Source organism: Mesoplodon densirostris, chromosome 16 (assembly GCF_025265405.1).
Source record: "Mesoplodon densirostris isolate mMesDen1 chromosome 16, mMesDen1 primary haplotype, whole genome shotgun sequence".
Taxonomy (NCBI): Eukaryota; Metazoa; Chordata; class Mammalia; order Artiodactyla; family Ziphiidae; genus Mesoplodon; species Mesoplodon densirostris.
This window is the reverse complement of record NC_082676.1, coordinates 73139263-73151351: the sequence shown is the minus strand read 5'-3', so window position 1 is coordinate 73151351 and position 12089 is coordinate 73139263.

Below are 12089 nucleotides of genomic sequence, written 5' to 3'. Positions count from 1 at the left end.
ATCACTAGGCCTCCTCTGTTACCCCTGGTCTGCATAAATTAATCTGGAGCTCCTGGAGGGATCTGTTGGAAACAAGATGTTCTCACTTCCACTGAGCTAGTAGTGTTGCTCTACACTACCTCTTAACCCACGATTCTTTGTTTCAGTCATTACAGTCTTCAGATAGATGAGCCCCGAAATCCAATTTCTGAGTGTTTCTTGACACCAAGTCACCTAACATATACATCACATCTATGTACCCTTGTGGGTGTACAAACTAGGAGAAGAACTGACTGAATACTGGTAAAGGGACAGAAGAAACAAAACAGCAACAACAAATAGAATAAGAGGCTAAGACATAGGAGAGCTACTATTTTTGTTCATTCATTTTGTTTTAATTTGGTTAGTTGGTTTTTATATTTGTTGGCCATTCTCTTTAACTTTTTGGTGTTTGGCCTTTACTATGATTGTCTTTGCATCTCACTTCCAAATCTACCTCTTTACAGATCCAGAAGGGGCATCTAATACCAAACAAAGAGGCAATGTCTCAAAGCCAGCTCCCTACAGTGAGCCTCTAGATGCTCTAGTCAAGTGATTCATCCATCCGGACCCAGGACAGAACAAAAAGTGAAGGTTAAGCTATGAGTCACCCCACAGTGGTTCACACCTGTTTCCGGGGTTTACAAAGTCAACTCTTAAAGAGACTGTTGCAATCTTTAAAGAATCCAAATACATACTTTATGAGAACTTGCTAAAAAACTACAATTAGAAAAAAATTTGACTGAGGAAGGACTTGTAGAGATCATTCGAGTCAGAGGTTCCTAACCCCCTTTGGGATCACAGAGTCTTTGAAAATTCATGGAAAGCTATGGACTCTTTTTCCTCCAAACTGCATTTAAGATCTTGCATAGATCTTGAAGGAATTTTTTAAAATCTATATATATATTATGAATCTCACTCATGAATTCACTCAGTCCATTGGCTCTGCATTTTAAAATCCCTGATTTAATCCAAGCCAGAATAGGTCTAGGTTAAATAGTTTACCTAAAGTGAGTAAGGAGAGCAGGACAGGGACTAGAACATGAGGACCCTGGCTCAGAGTCTACTACCCACACCACTGCTCCAGAATAAAGAAAGATCTAAATTTTTAAAAATATGGTTATTCTGGGGCAGGTTGGAATTTCTCCAAACATATATTGATTAGGAAGTTTCAGTAGGGAGAAATGGTCATGAATATAAATTAGAAAAGTGTCAGATTTTCTATTTGGGCTCTAAACTAATTGCCTTTATTTTTCCTTTCTGAACCAGCTTTTAAACGAGGTGATCAGGTGATTAGAAACATAATTCTGAGTAATAGGCATTATGTTGGTGTTTTCCTTCCAGTGTATCCAGGGTGATACACAGAGGAAGAGTGTCCCAAATTTTGAGGCCACAATTAGTTATTCCAAACTCTGTAATATAAACAGATAGTAAGAGCCTATTTTATTTGTCATTTCAAACAGTTAAACCACTATATATTCCTTGTACCTTTAAGCATCATGCCCTTTCTATTTCTAACAAGATTTTGGGGATGCTCACTCCCAGAATTGTTGGAAATATCTGTCATTGAAATCCTACAATGAAGTAGCAACTTGATAGTTCTCATGGAACTGCCCTTATATGGGGTCTACGAGATACCCTGCCCTGGGTACTGCTTCCCATAACTGTTCTTACAGAAATTGGCCATGTTAGCAAGAGCAGCCTGGCAATTAGATCACAATGCCTGTGTTTAAAGTGGTTCTGATTCTTCCCAACTGCATGATTCTAAGGAAGACATTCAACCTCTCTAAACTTTGTTGTCCTGAAGGGTAAAGCAAGACTAATAATCAAACTGGTTTACAAGGTTGCTGATGTCAAAAGGTGATCACGTGTATAAAACTAATAGCCAGTACCTGGAACACAGTAAGACTAGGTTCACATTAGCTAGTGTTTTTATTAACTTCACAGGTTAATGTACAGACCCAAGAAGAGGAAGGGACAGAATGGGAGAGGTATCAATGCCTGAAATTGAAGAATACATTGTAAAGCAGCTTGGCTTGATCTTGATTAAAAATACAGAAACAACTGAAGCTCCTCTAACCCTAAACTTCTAACCTAGTTACTTTCAAACAAAACCCATGAAAATGTTTCTACCAAAGGGGCTTAATTCAGTACAGTATCAAAAGGACCTCATTAAAAAGATTCCATGATACAGTGTACCCTAAGGGTAGTAACAAGGCAAGATTCTAGTGTTGTTGTACCCCTGGGGTAATGTTTCTTGTCTGCTGTGGGAGGTGATTCCTCTTGGGACTAGCCTGTGGACACAGAGCTCAGCTGCTCATCAGCTTCCAGCTTCTGAGAAGAAAGAGGCTGAAATTTGTGACTGAAGAACCCATGTGTTATAAGCAGAGAGGGTGGGAGGTTTCTCTAAGAGATTTTGGTTTTCTTCAGTGGTAGTTGTTTTTGGTGTTCATATACTTTGTATCTCATTTGTTTGTAAGACAGTCTAATTAGAGCTTAGTCTTTGTTTTTGTTTTTTTTTTTTAACTATAATGAAGGCTTGATAAGCACCTATTCTCCTCCTATTTAAAAAAATAAAGGTAAATTAAGAACAATAATTCTCCCACGTGGCCTTTTGCTGCTTACTTTGTTCTAGGAGTCTACAGTGGCTGAGCTTCAATGTCTAAAACCTGGTTGGCTCCCTAGAAACGTCTAGAGGGAGACTCCACTTCTGGCTTCTCTGTGCTCCAATGGTCTTCCAGATGATGAAGGAAACTCTCTGCAGATTGGGCCACAAAATTCCACTCCAAAAATAAACAAAAGCATCTTGCTTCCTACCTTGAGGTTGAGGTTCAAGTTGCTTCAAACAGCCTGTTTACATAACAACCCAGAGTATGGCCTGAACTGCGATCCCTGCCCTGATAGGAGCCTCAGCATGTTCTGTGTCCAAGCTGTTTGGGTTCAAGTACAGGGTAAGGTCCCAAATGGAAAAGCTCACTGTGTCCCTGCAACCACAGCAAAGAAGCTGGGTCTGTTTTTCCAGGAGCTGCCACCCTGAAATCCCCATCCAATTTCCCAGCACTGCTGGAGGAAAGTACCCACCAGATCAACAGATAGAAGACAATTTTCATGTTTCCAACCTCAGTAAACAACTCTCATCAGTTTTTGTCAACCTTCCTTCCACCTACCTCTTAGCTTACAAATATATTTTAAGATGCTCCTGTCCTTAAAAAGTTATTAAATTTTAGAACTTTAAACCTTTACCTAAGTTCAAACCCCATGAGCTACTCCTACATGTTTTCCCCCCTTCTCCACCTCTTAAAAGAGTAGTCATTTATCTGCAAAGAAATATATTCTGAACCTTAAGAAAGTGTCAATATTCAACTATTTTTGACCTTCAAAGTCTTTCATGTGATTCAAGTTAATACCACCGTCTGTTAACAGTGTTTATTATGGAAGGAATAATAGAGGAATGAAGGGATCTTGAGTAGTTATTATATCCTACTTTATACTCTTCTACATTTTCCAAATTTCCTCAACCACCCTACATTAGTTTTAAAATCATAATTTAAAAAAATCAAAATCTCCACCTCTAAGTTCCTCAAGGCACATTGATTCCACAGCCCCTTGATAACTGCTGTTTGCACTTGTCCCTCTTGCTTCTCTCACTGAGGACCACAAAGTCGCCCAGTGACTTCATTCAGCCAATGCCCCAGATGAACCTGAAGTGACATTTGACATTTTCTCATTTCTACACTCCTTCCTCCATATATCATTGGATGTCCGGATTCTCCAGCCTCTGCTCAATCCATCTCAGTCTGCTTCTCCAGTTCAATCCCTGGACAGATATTTACTGAGTATTACTATGTGCCACTCACAAAAGGCTAGCAAAATTACAGTGAACACATCCCAGTTTTTACCTCTGCCCATCCCTAAATGTTGGTGTTCCCCAAGGTTCTGTCCACATTTCTTGTTTTTGATTCATTCCTTGAACCATCTATTCACTTGCTTAAGTTCATTCTCTTCCTCCACCTTTATGCTGATGACTCACAAAGTCCCCACTTCTCCTCACCATATCTCTTCAGCTGAATATTCCAATGCACCTTAAATGTAATGCATTCTGAACCAAATCCAGTGGCCATTGCTCTTCCTCCACCATTTCCTAGGTAGGTCTTGGCCTCCCTACTCATGCAGACATGCATGCTAGAGCTAGCTTTCAAATCTCCCTGTTTTCAACAAGCTTTCTCCAAAAGCAGAAGCTGGGGCCAGTATTTGAGCACAAAGTTTATTTACAAGGTGACCCTAGGAGGCAGGAGTGAGAGAGTAGAGTGTGAAGCAGGGAAGGAGAAGGAACAAATAAAATGGAGTGTTATGGAGAGGGTTCTTACTGTGGACAATTGGAGTGCAATTCCATAAAATTGCACTCCGCAATTCCATGGTTCTGAGGAACTGTGTGAAATAAGTTTCCAGACTTTCCCACTGAAGTTTGAGAGGCTACAGCATTTTTACAAATTCTCATTTCCCACTGGTTAAGGGTTGCTGGGAGTGGGACCTGGCTTGGGTGTTCCCTGCACTTACAGTGTACATAGGAACCATCTACCACGGCTGCAGTTGAAATCAGAAGTAAGGCAAGGAGATATTGTAAGAGGCATGTATACATCTGCTACCCTCCCTCTGTCCCCAAATCCAGTTTCCTACTCCTAATAATTCAGCCACGAAAATGTTGGAATTTGTCTCTGTCTCTCCATCACCACTTAGTTCAGACTCTCACATCTTACCAACACAATTAGAGTCATCTGATGGCTATCTTTACCATCTATCTCTCCTCGAGACTGTTACCAAATGTATCTAAGAACATTTCCGATCGTATAGATTCCTTATTTAGAAATTCAAGGTGACCCCCATTGCCTATATGTCAAATTCCTATAAAAATGGAACCCAAATTTCTTTTGATGGCATAGTCAACCCTTCACATTCTGATTCCAGAATTCTTGTTTCCTGTTCACCTTTTATAATTCAGCCACCCTATCCCCCAAGCTACATTTTCTTACTCCTCAAATTTGTCAGGCTTCATAATTTTAGCATACTACTCCATAATGCTTAGAAGATACTGTGCTTTATGAAATGCTACAAGTTCGAATGACATAAATTTAAAAAGTTGAAATAATATTTTAATATTTAATGGGATAGAGCTCAATTATTTTTAAATGTCCTTGGGTGGAACTCATTATTACCTTTTCAGAGCAGATAAATAAGCATTTCCCTACTTTGACTTATACAAGGTTACAAAGTTTGACTAAGCAAATGAGGAATAGAAAAACAGAAACAGATGAAAGATTATAAGTGACTTCACAGAACTGAGAAAATCACAATCTAATTGCCTGCAAAAAAGGGAGAGCAGAGAGAAATGAGGCCATTTGCCCCTGCTGAACCCTAAGAGGTTTTGTGACATGGAAGTCTGAGTTCAGATTCAGGTCCAGACGCAGGATGTATGGGTTACTTGTTCATAGAAAGTTGGAAATTTCTCAAATACCTGATCCTCTTTTTTTTTTTTTTGCAGTACGCGGGCCTCTCACTGTTGTGGCCTCTCCCGTTGTGGAGCACAGTCTCCGGACGCGCAGGCTCAGCAGCTATGGCTCACGGGCCTAGCCGCTCCGCGGCATGTGGGATCTTCCCAGACCGGGGCACGAACCCGTGTCCCCTGCACCAGCAGGCGGATTCTCAACCACTGCGCCACCAGGGAAGCCCTGTTCCCTTTTTTCGTTCAAGGCAACTACGTGCTCCTACATCCCCTCGAGGAACAATGTGTGATGTTCTGAATAAACAGAAGCCTGAGAGGAAAAAGGGAAAGAGGAACTAGGCTTGAAAATAATGGCATGAAAGCAAATGTCTCCATGCTGAGTTGTGTGTCCCTTCACCCCCTTCTTCTCCTCTGCTTATAGAACACCAGCAGCCAAGGTTTTACACCAGCAACACTACTCCCAGTTTCAGGACAGAAATTCTTATTTGGAAAAGCTGAACAGCCCCCAGAAAAAATACTTTGCATAGAGGTAACAGGGGATCTCCTGACGGAAAAGCTAGCTCATTGATTACCTTAAAGGATTTCATAAGCCAACAATTCTGCCTCTACTCCTCACCTACAAAGCTACCATTCAACTTGTTAGAGCTTCACTTAAACATGGGTAGACATTCAAGGATCAACAGAAGATTAAGAAAATCTTCTAATGTGAGAGATTCTAAAAAATAAACTGAAAAAAAAAAAGACAGAAGTGTTTCAGGATATAGAAGAAAGTTACCCCCTTAAAAAGCCATCCTTACTATCTTCAGAGGGATAGGAAAATATCATATATATGAAAGAAGAATAGGATGTTATAAGAAAGGAATGATGACAAACAAGAAAGATATCTTGATTTATTAATAATAATTGAAAAATAAAATAAAAGCCCATTGTAACAAGGAAATATCCCAGAAAGAATTTTTTTAAATCAAAGATATAAGAAGAAATGAGAGAGTATATAAGAAAATAAGAAGATCAGTCTAGAACCTTGCTACTCAAGGTGTGTTCCACAGACCAGAAGTATTGACATCTCTTGGTACCTTGTCAGATATAAAGATCCTCAGGCTCCATTCCAGATCTATTAAGTTGGAATCTGCATTTTAATAAGATCCCCAGGTGATTTGGGTGTACACTAAATTTGGAGAAGTTTATCTAGGAGATCCAATATATATAGGATGCTTTTGGTTTCAAGTACGAGAAAACCATTTCAAAGCGGCTTTAAATATAAGGATAGTTTTTATCTAAGAGGTAGACGAGAAAGAGGATAGGCTCCAGTTTTTACTGACTGAGATTTTTTTCCCCCTATCCTTAAGGTCCCAGTTTTTCTCACTCTCTTAATTCTGCAGTCCAGAGCTCCATCATGATCCTATGTCTGGTTCCTCTGATGCCATAAGTTGACTATAAGCAGCAACTAAAACAAAATATTTATTTGTTCATAGCAAGCCATAGGGAGAACCTGTTTTATCTCTCCCAGAACACTTTAGAAGCCTCTCTTCATTTATTAGTATCCCAAACTAGCCTAGACTGCTCATCCCTGAAATATTGACTTGTAAGGAAGGTAAATTGACTATGATTGGTTGAGATTGATTTTATGGAATGAAATAAATATTTGAATAACTCTCAATATTCACTACATTCAATTTCAGATCAATAGCAGTTCCGGGGGGGGGAAGAGGGGGAGAAATAAACAAAAAGAAGAGATTTTATCAAATAAATAATACGAGAAAATTTCCCAGAACTTGAGAGCATGTGCCTACAGGCAAAAAGAATGACTGAGTAGCCAGCAAAATAAGTGATAAAAAGACCCTTTTGAAGAACTCTTATGAAGATTCAGAATACCATAAATAATGGGAATATCCTAAAAGCTTCAGGGAGAAAAATATAGATCTCATTCCAAAAAAATAGGAGTCAGAATGGCATTGGATCTCTTCACAGTTCAATACATATTAGAAGACACTGGAGTAATGCTTTCAAAATTTGAAGGAAAATTCATAGTGAAACAACATTATGATTTATTTAAATGATATGATTAACACACAGGTTTAATCACATGAGTAGTTGCTTATTCTATTATTCAAACTCTCAAACAAGAATGCAGATAAAGATATTTTGCAACATTCAAGATTTCATAATATTTTCCCCATACACCTTTTAAGAAAGATAACAGGAAGTGTTCTTCACAAAAATGTAGTGATAAACTAAGAAAGAGAGAAAATTATTGCTGGGTAATAACTGTTGTTAGGGCATTTGAGAAGAATAGCTATAGGTGCTTTTATATAACTAAGAAAATGAAAAAGGAGTAAGAGAGATCACTATTAAGTCCATGAAGAAAAGTTTTACATGAAAGAAAAGATCTAATGTACAGCATGGTGCCTGTAGTTAACAATATTGTACTGTCTACTTGGAAGTTGCTGAGAGAGCAGATCTTAAAAGTTCTCAATGCATACAAATGGTAACTATGTGAGGTGATAGATGTGTTAACTGACTTTATTGTGATAATCATTTCACAATATATGCATATATCAAATCATTGCATTATACATCTTAAACTTATACAATGTTACCTGTCATTTATATCTCAATAAAGCTGGGGGAAATAAAGAAAAAAAAATATATATATATATACTTAACACTTTGATGGACATTATTGTCCATAAAAAAATACAGGAAATGTAAACACCATAAATGTATTACCTCAGTAGTAAATAATAACATAGTAAATAATTGATTCAACAAATTTAAACCAACCATTATATAACTAAACTAGAAGGATCCTGACCAGTGAAATGGAGATGATGGTATTGCAGAGAAAAATCCTCAACCTCCAAAACAGGTAGTCAAGAGCCTAAAATTAAAAGATCCAGAGTATGTAATTTTAAAATATGGCATTAGAAAGCATCAATGAAATGAAAAGGCAACCTATGGAATGGGAGAAAATATTTGCAAATCATATGCCTCATAAGGGGTTAATATCCAAAATATATAAAGAACTCATACAACTCAATAGCAAAAAAACCAAACAATCCAATTTAAAAATGGGAAGAAAAACTGAATAGACATTTTTCCAAAGAAGACATACAAATGACCAACAGGTACATGAAAAGGTGCTAAACATCACTAATCATCAGGGAATGCAAATCAAAATCACAGTGAGATATCCCCTCACACCTGTTAGAATAGCTGTCATTAAAAAGACAAGAGATAACAAATGTGGGCAGGGATGTGTAGAAAAGGAGACCCTAGTGCACTGTAAGCAGAAACGTAAATTGGTGCAGCCACTATGAAAAACAGTATGGAGGTTCCTCAAAAAATTAAAACTAGAGTTACCATATGATCCAGTGATTCCACTTGTGGATATATAGCTAAAGGAAAATTTTCACTATCTATCTTGATGGGAAGTCTGCACCCCCATGTTCATTGCAGCAGTATTACAATAGTCAAGACATGGAAACAACCTAAGTGTCCATCAACAGATGAATGGACAAAGAAGTTATGAGATATAAATATATAATGGAATATTATTCAGCCTTTAAAAAGAAGAATGATATCCTGCCATTTTCGACAACATGGGTGGATTTTGAGGTCATTATTCTAAGTGAGGTGAGTCAGACAAAGAAATACAATTACTGTATGATCTCACTTATATGTGGAACCTAAATAAACCAAAATTAGAGAAATAGAGAACAAATCCATAATTACCAGAGATGAAGACGGGGATGGAGGAAAGGGGTGAAAGTGGTTAAAGGTACAACCTTTTAAGTATAAGAAAGTTCTGGGACATAATGTATAGCCTGTGACTATAGTTAATGATACTGTATTGTATAATGTATGTGAAAGTTGCTCAGAGTAGATCTTAAAAGCTTTCATCAAAGAAAAAAAATATATAAGTACATGAGGTGATGGATGTTAACTGAATTTACTGTGATAATCATTTCCTAATATAAACATATATCAAATCATTATGTTGTACCCCTTAAACTAATACAATGTTATATGTCAATTATATTTCAATAAAACTAGAAAAATATAAATAAATATATAGTAAAACACAGTATTAAATAGCAGACAAAATAGTAGAAAAATGTAGCAAAAGGCTTTCTCTGTGGACTAGGTCTGAAAGTAAAGGGTAGACCTGATGTTTTCAAAATCAGACTTTCAGAATTCAGGTACTATTTTACTATTAACATAACTTCTACTTAGACCAAAGTGTTTAGAACCAGATTGCTCAGATGATTTTACTATTGTTAAAAATAAAAAATTAACAGGTCTAAAGTCAGCAAGCTTCCTACTTAGTCACTAAAAATACTCTGGCTGCCAGAACCTTCTTATATTGTCTTTTAGCAACCAACTCTATAAGCTACTACCTTGGACAGTGCAGGTAGGCAGAAATGTGTTCTTTTTTGTGTTACTGACATAGATGGAGGTCAAGAAGAAAGAATAAAAGAGAAATGCTATGTTGACTCATTCAACAAATATTTATTTTGAACTCTGAGGATAAAACATAATGCAAGATCCCTGATTTCAAGAAATTCATATTCAATTTTGGAACTTATATTCAATTTTGGAACTCATTCAGTTTCAAGTTTACTTATATAGTGAATAGTAGACTACTAAAATATACAACACTGTGGATAAATCTCAGAGATATTATGTTGAGTGGAAAATGCCAGACACAGACGCACTAAATGATTCTGTTTATGTTAAGTTCAAAACTAGGCTAAACCAATGTATTATAAAGGAAGCCAGAATTTAAGTTACCCTTGGACAGAGGTGTATTAATGGACAGAGTGCATATTTCTTTCCCTCTTTTAGCTTCATTAACACCTAGATGCAAAATATCTGGAGTGAGCAATAAGATATAATCAATAAGACCAAAATGTACAACGTTGGCAAAGGTAACTCGTAGGTCACAGGAATTCTCAAACTCTTTTCCATATCAATAGGCATTTGAATGAGAACCCTCTCATGACACAAGAGATTGTATGGTAAGGCCACACCCAGAGAAGATAAGCTTGAGTTATTTGTACTTCTTTGAGTGGAAGCTATAATTCAACTTCCTTCTCATAAGTAATCATAACACATTAGCAAGTCAGATACTTGGTTGAGGGTGTTCAGAGAAACACTGTACAATCTACCCTCATCTTTCCAATTGTATAATGAAAAGGTGACTTTTTAAAAAGTGATTTAATACATGGCTTTGTCTTTGATAGCAGCAACAAAGGAAACTCTAGTAAGTCTGTAGTTTCATTAAGTCACTGAAACTGAACTGCTATTTTGTTGCTTAAACAATATTGCAGGGCAAAAGGGCATGTAGAAAATGCCCAAAACCTGCCTCTGGTCCTCTTTCTCCAAATTCAAATTAGAGCCAACCCAATTCCACTGTCACCATACTGTCCAGATATCTTCTTGCATCTAACCAATTCCCTCCTGCTCTACATATTCCAAAATATATATTTTTTAATGATAGAGAAATTTTTTTTCTTAAGTTCAAAAAACTGTTCTCATTTTGGCCTCAAATTTCTGAGCAATCCAAGAGGTGAAGTAATTCACTCAACAGGGTTTTTAGCCAATACTCTAGAAAGTGACCTGGACCCACCTCCATTATCCCAGATGAGGTTTAAATAACACCATATACATATTCATATGACTTGGGCTTCCTTATAGTATGATGGCCTCAGAGTAGCAGGACTTCAAGAGAGTGTTCCCAACAACCAAAATTGAAGTTTTATGGCCTTTTGTGATCTGACATTAGAAGTAACATATCATTACTTCTGTAGTACCCCTTTGGTCAAAGAAGTCACAAGCCCACCCAAATTCAAGGGGAGGGGAAATAGATTCTATCCTTTAATGAGAGAAAGGTCAAAGAATTTGAAAATTTAACACTGCTGCATGGAGGAAAGACAAAGTGCCTCATGCACTATATTTGGGATGTATAGTTCATTCACAATAGATATCCTATCTCTTTACCTCCAAGTCTGAGATTATCACACACTCAGCGTCAATGGTCATCCTACTTCTATCACTGAGACTTTTTACCTGTGCAACTGAAAAATTAAAGAAAGAAGACAGAAGAGCTCTTTAAGTGATGATGTTATATATCTACTGGGAATGATATTTTAGTGGTAGAAAAAAAGACCTGAATCCCCAAAAAGACATGTCCCCAAACATTCAGGTGAAACCTGAAGTACTCATCTTAAAACTTAAACTCTTAAATTTAAACTCCCTCCACCCACTTACCTCCCTGCCCAGAGAGGTGGTGGTCTCTCTTTCTTAATTTAGTATGAATTAATAATTAACTGAGCCATGCAAAAAGGCATGATAAAAGACTAAGGCAAGGTCGGTGCTTTGTGACCACCTAGAGGGGTGGGATAAGGAGGGTGGGAGGGAGAAGCAAGAGGGAGAAGATACGGGGATGTATGTATATGTATAGCTGTTTCACTTTGTTATAAAGCAGAAACTAACACACCATTGTAAAGTAATTATACTCCAATAAAGATGTTTAAAAAAAAAGACTAAGGCAAGTCATCCCTGGTGG